This window comes from Engystomops pustulosus, chromosome 3, assembly GCF_040894005.1.
Source record: "Engystomops pustulosus chromosome 3, aEngPut4.maternal, whole genome shotgun sequence".
NCBI classification, from domain to species: Eukaryota; Metazoa; Chordata; class Amphibia; order Anura; family Leptodactylidae; genus Engystomops; species Engystomops pustulosus.
The window spans coordinates 16,675,546-16,688,095 of NC_092413.1; the positions used below are offsets into that span (position 1 = coordinate 16,675,546).

The 12,550-nt window shown below is 44.7% G+C and overlaps 1 protein-coding gene across 1 annotated transcript in view; it reads left to right on the forward strand.

Moving 5' to 3' along the window:
• The first annotated feature begins 880 nt into the window (after positions 1–880).
• PTPN14 (protein tyrosine phosphatase non-receptor type 14) overlaps positions 881–12,550 on the forward strand; it is an 82,707-nt gene continuing 71,037 nt past the window's right edge. The window contains exon 1 of the mRNA XM_072140133.1: positions 881–1,140. The gene's annotated coding sequence lies outside the window, so the exon portion shown is untranslated. The remainder of the gene's footprint in view (positions 1,141–12,550) is intronic.

Genomic DNA, 12,550 nt, shown 5'->3' on the forward strand with positions numbered 1-12,550 from the left:
TCCCTTCCCCGGTGCAGGGAACTCACTGTGCACGCAGGGCCAGATTATCATTGTGTGGGGGCCCACAAAATTTTCCAGTCCAGGACCCCAAACTTCCTAGTGGCAGCCCTGCCATCAGTAATTTCGACAGTCACAGAACTGCCTATAATGGGTCCCGAATGTGCGTTTTGGATATCTTTAAAAAGGCGCCAAGTGGGAACGTCCGTGCAGAACCGGAAGCTGGTGCAGAATATCCCTCCCTTCTTATCCCTCCCTTGAAGGGTTTTTCCAAGATTCCAAGAAAAACCCTTTAAGATGTACAAACTGCCTGTAGAATTCCGCAACCTACAAAAGTATCCCAAATTTTTTTTATTAATTTTTAATCCCCCCCCCACAATAAAGGTTAAAAGAAATTTGATATTAGATAATAATCCACAAAATGGCAGGAATAGAATTGCACCCGATTTGCGAATTTTCGCAAAGAGTCTTCGTTGAAGAGAGACTTGAGCTGATCCGACGGGGATCACCGGCAAACGTCATACAAAAACATTGATTTTTGGAAAGTCGGGTCTAGAAGTTTAACCCCTTCTCGGGTTTCCTGCACGCCCCCCCCACTCTAGGTGCAGCAGGTTCTTGCTCTACCTCTTCCCTCCGGGAGGGGGTCTACTTTCGGTTATCCCCCCCCTTCCCTTTGATTAATAAGAAAGCAAGTAACATCCCCAGTGGCTGCACATTCCCGAAATTCCAGCGGTGTGATGTAAGAAGCTGTGTCCATCCAGTGCACTTCACACCAAGGCACATTGTATGTCCTGGTCACACCCTCCAGCGCCTCCACCTCCTCCCCCCTCCTCCTGTGACTCGGCCCAGGGTCTGCAAGTCCCTCCTCCTCCACCTCCTCCTCCTCCTCTGTATTCCTTCTTTTCCAGAGTTTGCAGCCAAAGTTTTGAGCTTCCAAAGAGCAGATCCTGGATGGAGATCTGATGCTGTGATCCGCCTGATCCTGGAGATCTGCTACGGTTAAATTGGGATTTATTATCCGCTGGAGAAGACTTCATTGGAAAGTGACCGGAATCATCTCCTATTATCCTTTTGTTTTGGATGTGACTGTCGGTGCTTTATTAGGGATTGGAGCGAGCGGCATTGGGCAGGAGACTCATGCAGGTAAGTGCACACTTGGCTCAGATCTGATTGCTCCCCCCAAAAACACTGAATTGGAACGAGTAGCCGCATGCCTAGGGCAGCACGTAAATAGGGGGGGCAATTGTGATTTCATAGATTCGGATCCAAATGCAGGTGCTAAGTCTGTACCCTCACCTAGTGCGGACCCTCTCCAGAGCTTACTTGCATTTGGGTCCAAAAAATTGGGTCGCCAGGTGTGGATTTGGAGGTCAGGTAGGGAATCGGTTTGAGAATTCGGAATAAAGAGATTATATCGGACATGGGATGAATCTAGGAGCCGGCTGAGAGGTCACTTAATTGGGATTTGTCTACTTTAGGTCCAAGCGTTTATTTGGGGGTTTTCCCTTGTTGAGCTTACTTGCATTTGGGTCCAAAAAATTGGGTCGCCAAGTGTGGATTTTGGGTTCAGGTAGGGAATCGGTTTGAAAATTTGGAATATAGAGATTATATCAGACAAGTGGATGAATCTAGACGCCTGCTGAGAGATCACTTGCTTGTTGGGCGCTGATTTTGGGGGTCTTCGTTGACAGGTAGGGGACGGATTTGGCATATAGTGATATATATATATACTCAGAGCTTGTATACATATCCATGAGGGCATGTTCACATTGAGAATGTCAATTACATCCCCCACGCCACATGTGCTTTAAGATCAGCAAGGTGCGAATTTTAACCCTTTATCACATACATCTGCAAGTACCATCAGTACTTTACAATCCTGACCACACTGTGTATACATATAATTATATATATTCTCGTCATCCCTGTTTTTGCAAGGTTTGTTCAAATTTAGGAAAGCATTTTCGGGTTTTTCTTCCAAAAACAGTGCCGCGCCATTCCACAGGTTGTGTACGGTATTGCAGCTCGGTCCCATTTTACTTCAATTGCTCTGTGATGCAATACCAGACGCAACCTCGCCACAAGTGTGGCGCTATTTCTAGCCTTGGGGGAGTCATTATTTTTCTAAACTTGATTCCCTTTTAATAGGAACTTGGTTTGTTGGGTAATGAGGCTGCGGTCACACGTGGCGTTTTGAACCCATTTTTGGCCCGTTATTAAGCAGTCCGTTAAAAAACGCATCCGTTTTTGAGAGGTTTTACCAATTATCTTAATTAAAACCGGTCAAAAACGGATGCGTTTTTTAACGGACTGCTTAAAAGCGGGCCAAAAACGGGTTCAAAACGCCACGTGTGACCGCAGGCTCAGGAGTTTTTGGTGCTACTGTCTGTGATTTACTAGTATATAGATTCAGCTCTGCTACATTTGTTGTTGGCGTCTCTCCGCGCGTTGTGTTTCGGAGATGGCGGTGTAGGGGTTAAGCTGTTTGTCCTGCTGCAGATGTTTGCTGGGACATGTCTGCTCCTCGCATCCCATGATGTGCGCTCTGCCTGGATCTGTACGTGTGTGTTTACACTGGCAGCCTGCGGCCCGCCCATCGCTGCCACCGCTTTACCTTGTCCTTTGTTATCCATCAGTCATGTCTGCACTGGCCATGGAGACCCCCTCCTCATCTGGTTACAACACGCTTCCCATCTTCCTAACATTCCTGCTTTTCTTCAATGGAAAAAAGTCTTCCGTGTGGTCTCTCATTGTCATATCACCACACTTTAAGTCAGATTTTTCCATTCAGGATTCTGGGAAAGCTGGGTGACAAGCGATAATGGCGGCCATATCGGCTGGATCAGCAAAGGCATATAATAAATTATTATGGCTCCTTCCTGTCATTTGATTGGTTGGTTTTTATAAATCTGCCTTCACTGACTGTCACCCAGCTTTCCCAGAATACCAATTGTGCCTTGGTATACAGCAATATATATTGCCTAATTTATTATGGGCACTTCTAAGATGGATTTGTCATTTCGGAAAGCTGGGTGATGACTGTATAAGTGGTCACCCAGCTTTCCCTGACTACCAATTGTGCCTTGGTATACAGTAATATATATTTCCTAATCCAGTGTGCACACTTCTAAGACGAATTTGTCATTTCGGAAAGCTGGGTGATGACTGTACCTATGAAGATGACTGTATAAGTGGTCACCCAGCTTTCCCTGACTACCAATTGTGCCTTGGTATACAGTAATATATATTTCCTAATCCAGTGTGCACACTTCTAAGACGAATTTGTCATTTCGGAAAGCTGGGTGATGACTGTACCTATGAAGATGACTGTATAAGTGGTCATCCAGCTTTCCCTGACTACCAATTGTGACTCGGTATACAGTGATTTGTTCCTTAATCCAGTGTGCACACTTTCAAAACCGATTTGTCATTTCGGAAAGCTGGGTGGCAAGCGATAACGGCGTCCATATTGGCTGGATCAGCAAGGGCATGTAATAATTTATTATGGCTCCTTCCTGGCATTTGGTTGGTTTTATAACCCTGCCTTCACTGACAGTCACCCAGCTTTTCCACACTACCAATTGTGCCTTGGTATACAGCAAAATATTTGCTTATCCAGTGTGCACACTTTTAAGACGGATTTGTTATTTCGGAAAGTTGGGTGATGACTGTATTAGTGGTCACCCAGCTTTCCCATACTACCAATTGTGCCTTGGTATACAGCAATATATTTCCTAAAACAGTATGCACACCTTTAAAGACAGATTTGTCATTTCGGAAAGCTGGGTGATAACTGTACCTATAAAGATGACTGTATAAGTGGTTACCCAACTTTCCCAGACTCCAGATAGTTGACAATTATTCCTTGTTATACCGAGATATATTTACTAATCCAATAGTTGGCCTTAGAGCCGACAGATTTGTGTGTGACTGATGCCTGTATCTGTAATGATGTCTGTATTAGTTATGAATGCTGGGTGTCTCCGTGGTTACAGACCACAAATCTCCCCTGTGTGTAGTCAGACCCTACAGCCAGGACAATATTATAACCTATAAATATATGATTTGCTTCCGTCTTGCCGCCATGTCGCATACACATTGCTGGTGACTTCTCCACACGTGGAAGAAGATCTCTCGAAGTCCTATTCTACTTAACCCCAGGGGTCACATTCCTGACCTGACCTCTGACCTCCTGATTCCACCTGCTGCATTTTTTTTCCCTAGATGTGTTGGTTATGACACTTTTTTCCTAGGATTTCAGTGACACATCCTCCCCTTACTCACTAATCGCAGAGATACTTGTTAGATTTGCCACTCAGGAACCCGGGAAGCTGGGTGACCAACCCTGGTGGAGCTATCTTTGACAGAAGTGAAGTAATTAGGCTTCTGATTCTGTGACCCTATGACAACTCTTACTGTCCTGAGTGAGAAAAGGACATTGTATGGGTTCATATAGGGAAACCAATGTTTACCTAATTACTGTCAAGAATTGTGTTCCTCTGTATATGGGGCGGCCTTGGCAGCACGGGGGTCTTATGTACAAATCTGACCGTGGGCACGGACCCCATGTTTTCTAGTTGTTTGTTTCGCCGTGTGTCTGACATGAAGACTTGGAGACGAATTACCATCTGTTTCTATGACGGGTCTGAACAAGAAGTGAGCATAGACAAGAAGTGTTGTCATAGGGACCACAGAATGTTCTGGGATTATGGGGCAGATTTACATACCAGGTCCCGGCGCGATTCGCTAAGATCGTGCGTCCGAGTTCCTTCCTGTGTCGCTGCTGCGCCGAGGTCCGCCGGAGTTCACCTTCTTCTTCCTGGTGCATGTGAGCGCTTGATTTTGCGACACAAAACGTTTTTAAAATTCCACGGTTTTTCCGAATCCGTCGGGTTGTCCAATGGCCACGCCCCCCGATTTCTGTTGCATGCAAGCCGGTGGCGTGCACCAAAATCCCGGGGCAATTCGGCGCAAAACGGAAATATTCAGGAAACCCGACGAAAGTGCGCCGTTCGGACCCTTAGTAAATGAGCCCCAATGTCTTTTAGCTTCCAGCACTGAACCCATGTAACTTGCGTGCGAGACAGATGCTAAAGTGCAAATATAAAGGACGAGGGAATTGGGGCTTATTGATTTCTTTAGTGAAAAAGTGTCGAAAGACGTATTATGTCGTTATTTTATGACAGGACGAGGTCTGTAAACGGGTACTGCCCAACTTTACGTTAGTCCAATATGTTATTTCTATGGAGACAAGAGGGCGACCGGCCCAATAGTAGTTATCAGTGTGATTGCCCAAGAGGACACATTCTATAAATTAGGTGCAGCACGGGAGAAGTCTCGGAAAAGGGAAGTGAGTGGGAGGAAGTGATAAGGTAACGTGATAGCTGCAGGTCATGGAAAACACTGGTAGACACAGATAAGATGGAGAAAGGTGCAGCACGGGAGGGGGGGGGGGCTTTTTTGGATGGAATCCAGCCCTCGTATTCAGAAATGGAGAAGGAAGAAAGTGCAATCACTAGCAAAATAGGGGCGCATGGGTGGAAAAAAATCCAAAAAAGTCCTTTTTTCTTTCAGTGAGAACTTCCAGCTTCGAAAAAAAGGACAAGTTAGGTGGCAAATGCCAATTTTTATGAGCGTTGACCACTTGCCTCCCGACATTTGTCCACACCCTGAGGGCGAAGTTTGTGGAGCCTTTAGATGGATTGAATGGGACTTGCTGAAGGATACAGATCTTGGTTCCCCTTTAGCCATAGGTCTGGGTCATGGGTGTGGACAAATGACGGGAGGTAAGTGGTCAACGCTCATGGGTCTGGGGGACGGGGTGACCTTGTATCTGTATACTGTGGGTCTTGTGTGTTGAGTCCTTTGGAATGGTCGCACCTTTTCCAAAGAAGGATGGGATCACTCAACCTATCAATGTCTTGTCGTGTTTAAGGGGTTTTCCAGCTCATTGGTGGGTGTCTGACCAGTGTCCTTGGGCACTCCAGATAAAATTATTCTTGGGACCATCCGTCATTCCCGAAAGAAATAGACTCTACAATCCTCCATATTAGGTTGTCTATCTATGGGATCTAGTGTTAGTTTAGAGCTTGGATCCTCTGGTGGGCCAGTCGGACATTTGGGTTCGACATTTGGGACTACCACTGATTAACTGTCTCCCGCTTTAATGGGATCTGAACTGCAGTTACCCACTTCTGACACTACATAGAGAACGGAGATGTTCTTCAGGTTCCGTTTTCTGAATGTCAGACCCCCCACTGATCCCACTTTAATGACCTACCCTATCGAGATCTATAAACTGACGCACCCCCTTTAAGGTCTTCCAATTGGGTCGGAACAAAGTGTGTATGTCCAGTGATTTTTGTAAGGTTCTGAACGTTCTAATTTCTTATGAAACATTTTATGGTTTCTGTATTCCTCAGATGTCACCCTATGTGTTTCCGATGTGGCACCAGGATATTCCGAGCCCACCAAAAGTGGTAGTTCTGAAGACTTGCCTTCCTTGTATATGCCAATTTTTAGCCAGAATGTTATCATTGTACACACATATTTTATGATCGGTAAGATCTGATGGTCGTTCATCCCATAAAAACCCATGATTTGCCCCAAAATAGCCTCCAAATGGGGTTGTCTTCATAGTTTATACCAGTGATGGCGAACCTTTTCGGCACCAAGTGCCCAAACTACAAGCAAAACCCACTTATTTATCGCAAAGTGCCAACATGACAATTTAAGCAGTAACTTCTTGCTCCCTTCTCTGTCATAGCATTCAATCGTATCAGTATCCTGAGAACACCAATACGATACAAAGAAGGAGTGGTAAATTTAGGTTCCCCCAAATAGGAAGAATTTTCGGACCTGGAGCCGGTGCTACAATGATAATCCAGATCTGCCCTCACCTTCCCATTCCTTTTGTAGTCTCAGGCAGGACTGTCACTTTAAGAAAGCACTGAGTGCAACAAGTCCTGGGCTGTCTGGGAATCCCTTGCATCGTCTTTGGTGTTGGCCTGGGTGCCCAGAGTGAGGGCTCTGAGTGCCACCTCTGGCACCCGTGCCATAGGTTCGCCACCTCTGGTTTATACGGTTGAAAAAAGACACATCCATCAAGTTCAACCAAGGAAGTCTTCTACTAGACTCTTAGGATCCTGGGCCCATCGGAGGTTCTTTTATATATAATAATTCAATACTTGTACTTTTATTTATTTTTTTGATTATTATGCTAATAATTTGTTATCTATTTTTTGTTGTTTTATGGCAACAATCTAGTTTTATCCAGGGGCGACTGTTTAGATTTGCAGCTGCCAAAGCCTACAGAGGATTGCAGTAGGATAGCAGCGGCTCGGATAATCCCGGCTTTAAAACAAACACACATTAAGTGTGTTTGTGTATTTAAAAGAGAGGGGGAAAAAAAAAAAGGCAAAAAGAAAAAGTCATCGAACATCTGTTTAAATGCAGGTTTTATTAATGTCCACAATGACTACACCGAGCACAAGGCTGAGGCTACAATTTAGGGCACCAACTACTTTGCCCTTCGAGGCTAACAATAGGACGTGATGAATAGGGTCACACAAAGAAAAGAAAGAGGTGGAATTTTTTTTTTTTTTTTGTGGAGGTATCTTACGTTCCTGCGGCTCTGGCACTAAATGCTCTATGACCCCGTTCCTTTATGGTCGTCAGCTAAAGGCCACTATTTGTCAGAGTGCATCAGCCCCGGAGCGCATGGAATGCATTGTTAAGGCCAACACTAAACCTACAAGAGTAACGAATGAATGTCCTTCCAAAAAAAAAAAAAACTTCTTCTAAAAAATTTTTTTAGAATGCCTCCTTTTTGGGGCATTGCAGTTTTTTTATGGTGTGGAAGTTGTAACTTTATAAAGGCTCGGCCTGTTTTCTTTTTGCAGACCCTGAGGGGTTGATCGTAGCTTGTGAGATCTATCAACTGTGGGAGAAAACTCTGAAGTCTGGGAACTTGTGTACAACAAAAATTCTCTCACTTGTCTGTTACATCCTAGTACAATCATCCATGAAACAGGGGGAAACTTCTGGGATGTTGTGTAAGCAAAATGTTTGGGCCCTAAGGTGGATGTGAGTGAAGTTGCCATCAAAGTTTTTGGGTCATTAGAGAGGATTATGGTCATCAGTGACCCTCAGTCCTTCTAGTGAGGGACCTGTCAATCAAGTCAGACATAGAGGAGTAAAAAAATCCTAGGGGCCTCTAAATTTTTTCAAGTGTCCAAGTCTTGAAAGAAGTTGCAATTGTTGGCTTATACCTCAAGTGTTATTGTTGTGGTCATTTTGCATCCTCTTGCCACCTTTAAGGCTAAGTTCACACTTGATTCAGCAGGTTCTATTCCTCCTTCTGTTATTAAAAATAGCGCAGCAACCCTTCTATTTTCCTCGAAGGGGAAACTTGAGAAGAACGGAAGACCATCCTTGATTGAGTGAGATTAACCTTGGATTAAGATGGATAGCCACCTCCCCGAACCACTTCTTCTTCATCCCTCATCGTGCTCTGCTTTTTGGTACGACCATGAGGTCATGGCGCAGATCATCACTATTCGAAAACCCCTTAATTTTTACTACCCTTTATGTGGCTCCACCCAGATAGGTGTGTCTATCCTAAAGGGGGTGGTGCCTCTGGGACCTTTCCGTACCTCCAATTACTCCAACTCTTTCTATTGTCTAATAGGTGGTTACTCTACCGATTCTCAAGTATTTGGAATTTTTCCTTTCGCTCTTGCTGTTCTTACACAATTGGGGCTGTCAATACATCCCTACAGTCAGGTGGACAGTCCTGGGCTGGAGCAGGAAGCGTGGGTCTACCCATCCCCCCTGACAGTGGAGACCTTAGTTAACATTTTGGGTGCAGAAACTAACAATTTGTTTGGGAATGGTGAAAACTAAAAAAATGTAATATGTGCCCAAACGAGTGGAATGACAACGAGAGGGAGTGGTAATAGGTCTTCTTTAATATTGATGGCCTACCCTTAAGTTGGGTCAACACTATCATGTCTATGTGGCTCCACAGCTCTTTCCATTTTCTAGTGGTTGAGCATGGAAGTATCATATTTTATACGGTTGAAAAAAGACACTTGTCCATCAAGCTCAACCAAGGAAGGGAAGGGATCGGATGAGGAAGGGATTTAGGGGAAACAATTCTATATAACATAACCATCAATGTTCTTTATGTGTAAAAAAGCATCTAGACTCTTCTTGAAGCTCTCTGCTGTCCCTGCTGTGACCAGCGCCTGAGCTCAGCTATTCCACAGATTGACATCTTAAGTGCATCTTAATACATCCTTATTCCATATAAGTAATTGGACACAAGCTACATGTAGTACCAGGCACATCCACTACAGAAAGTATGGCAGTGTGCTTGCTGATAACTAGACCACTGCTCTTCTACTGATCGTCATGGCCCAGTCAGACAATTGGTTGGTGGGATTGCTGAGCGTCACGAGTCCATATGATGACTTGGTACCAGTGGTCCATGCATGAAATTGGAAGTGAAAGGACAATTTCATGCAACCGAATTAGGTCTGGAAAACTGGGTCCATGTGTCCCCCAAGCCTGGCTGATGTGAGTTTAGTTGAGTGTAGGCCGGTTTGGGCTGTCAAATTAGACCCAACCAACATTAAGGTGGCACCAATTCTTCAGTGATTCCTACCCCCTCTTCACAAGCCTTTGACATCCCATTCATCAGTCACCTGGTTACTCTCTACTTCATTCCTATTCAAATGAACGGGGCTAAGCTGCAACACCCAACATGGCCACTATACACTGTGTAGTGCTGTGCTCGAAAAGCCGTAAAGAAACCAAACGTTTTCGGAAAGTCAGTTGAGTGTAAAGATGTTGTCCCCTATTCTCGTTTTTTAAAATAAAAAAAAAAAATTGTATAAATTTGTGAAAGGAAAAAATTTTGAGTTTTGTTTGCGTCGTCTCGGTGATGTTCTTATCTCTTTGTTATTTGTTTCACTGTAATGTTTTGGAGGAGAGAATATTCCCATGATCGATAGATGGAAAAAATGTGCAGAGTGGGAACCCGGGGACATAGTTTAGAGATCAGCAGGTGCTTATCTTCTCCGGATTCTGAAATTCACACGTTTGGAGCCTCAGTGAGGCATTTCAATATCATGCTCCGCTTCCTGTGCCTGGTCCATAGTCGCTGACCTCCTTATTGTTCCAGGTCACTATCCCGCATGTGCGCTCCTCCACCAGGGATCCCGAGTGGCTTTTCACACTGGAAAATATGAGAAATGTAGCGACCGGGAGCCCCCGCTCTCAGCATGGGAATGTGATGTTTAATTTGTAGGTGGAAGGAACAGCTTTAGATTAAAGGGCTTAAATTTCTTCTTAAAGACCCCCGCTGAGGCTCACAGGAACCATGGCGGGGCGGTAGATCCTCTCTTTTCAGCGATCTTTCATTTTGTAAAATTGTTGCATTTTTTTGGAGGTATTTTTGGAATTATAATTCGTTTTTTGTAAATTTCTAGTTTTGACAGCCTCCCAACTTTTATGATGGCCAAAGAAGGACAAAATTTGGGGTCCGATCAGATGAAAATTTTTGATTTACAAGCCCCACTTTAAAGCCACCTTCTAACCCAGTAACTTATTGCTCCCTACTCTGTCACAGCTTTGGTTCGTATCGGTGTCCAGTGGACACCAATACAGTAGATGGAAGTAGGAGACATCTAGATTAACAATGTAGCTTCCCGGCAGGGTACCCTGAGCAGGAAGAATCAGGGGGCCTGGAGCAGAAGCTCCAATGAGTATGCAACTCTACTCACACCTGCTGACTACTCTTGCATCCAAGGATGAGTCTCTTTAAAATATCACTGAGCGCTGCACATCCTGGGCTGCCTGGGACTGCAGGCGGAGGTCCTGTCTGGTGAACTCTGGGCTGATGGCCTGGGTGCCCACAGAAAAGGCTCTGAGTGGCCATAGATCTGCCACCACTGCCCGGGCCCTAGGGGGCCCCTTGATGTATTATCAGCCCTTTTCTGTAGCCCCTACACTTAGAATGCGCTCCTTTTCTCTAGACTCCCACCTCTTTTGTGTAGCACCCCACTCTATCATGGCCACATTTTTTGTAGCCTTGAGTTCATGATGCCTTCCTTTCTGTTAGATGATCCAAATTGATTCTCAGGACTAGAGATGAGCGGACCTGAATTACGGGTTCAGGTAGGTCCTGCACAACCTGAGCATATTGCCGGCTTTGCAGCCAATCCTGCAAATTGATGCTACTAGCCATGGCTATGATTGGCCAGTTTCCCACTGACCAATCACAGCTATGGCTAGTCGTTAGGGGTGTCAATTTGCCGGATTGGCTGCTAATCCGGCAATATGGCCGGGACGCGCAGGGTGCACAAGAACCCCGCTCATCTCTGCTCAGGACCTCCCTCCTCCTGGGACTGTGGGACAGACCCGAAAATTTCAGACTCTTAGGCCAAGTCTGGGATGGATGGGAGTTATGCATTTAAGTCTTAGTCTAGTGTAAGCCATAAATAGTGGATAATAGGTGGAGGTCCATCTCCTAGCACCTTGTAGATCAATTTAAAAGAATTTTTTTCGGATTAAAATATTATATATTTTGGGCCAGTGCTAATTGATGGTGCGGTCTTAGTACCTTCACAGTGTAACATAATAGTACGGCGCTGAATCAAGGCTTTTCCGAGAAATTTCATGTTACTTTTTTTTTTTTTTTTTTAAGAAGTTCTAAAAATTTTCCATTAGACTTTATGTATACTTTTTGAAAACCCCTAAAAATACTCTTAATTAAAAAAAAATATATTTAAAAATGTTGTACGCACTGCCTATAGGCAAGGAGAGCTCTAGCCACAAGCGGCAGGATCTGTCCTGGTCACGTGACCGGTAGGCGGCTAATTACATTATCGTTATCTGAGCCCACACCTGTCTCGTTGTCACATGACCAGGAGAGATTTAGATCTTTGATAATCAAACAATTGACGGAACGTCGCAGAGATCTTGAAAACTGAATTGATGCGGAAAGTGAATTGTAAATTTAGTGAATTGGAATAAATGTAACAATCTCTTTATTTTCTGATAGCGGAATGCCCTTTTAATCTTAAAGGCGCACACTGTCGCTCATCTATGTGTCATTGTTGTGTCCAGCACGTGCAGGGTGGAGATAAGAGGACGCCTCTCGGCTCGCCTCAGATTTATGACTAGACTCCATTTCCTGGATGGTAATTGGATGACATTCCTACTTTTCCAAACTACTCAGCTGTTAAACAATGGCGTGTCACATTTCACATGAAGACATCTTGTAGCGTCTCCTTTGTTCGCAAACGCTCCTGCTTGTCCCTGCATGGTAAACATCTCCCAATGCTAAATAGCCATCTTCCTCCTTCTGGGGTGCTGTCACCCAGCTTTTCCAGACTCCTTAAAAGGAATCTTTTACCACCTCCATCAACTCCTTGAAGGACTTGTCCCACCACACCAGCTTGTTCCATACCGTGTGGTTCTGTTCGCAGAAGAAAGCTGGCATTATTTTCTGATGCTAGACTATCCAACCCAATGAAATCTTGCACCA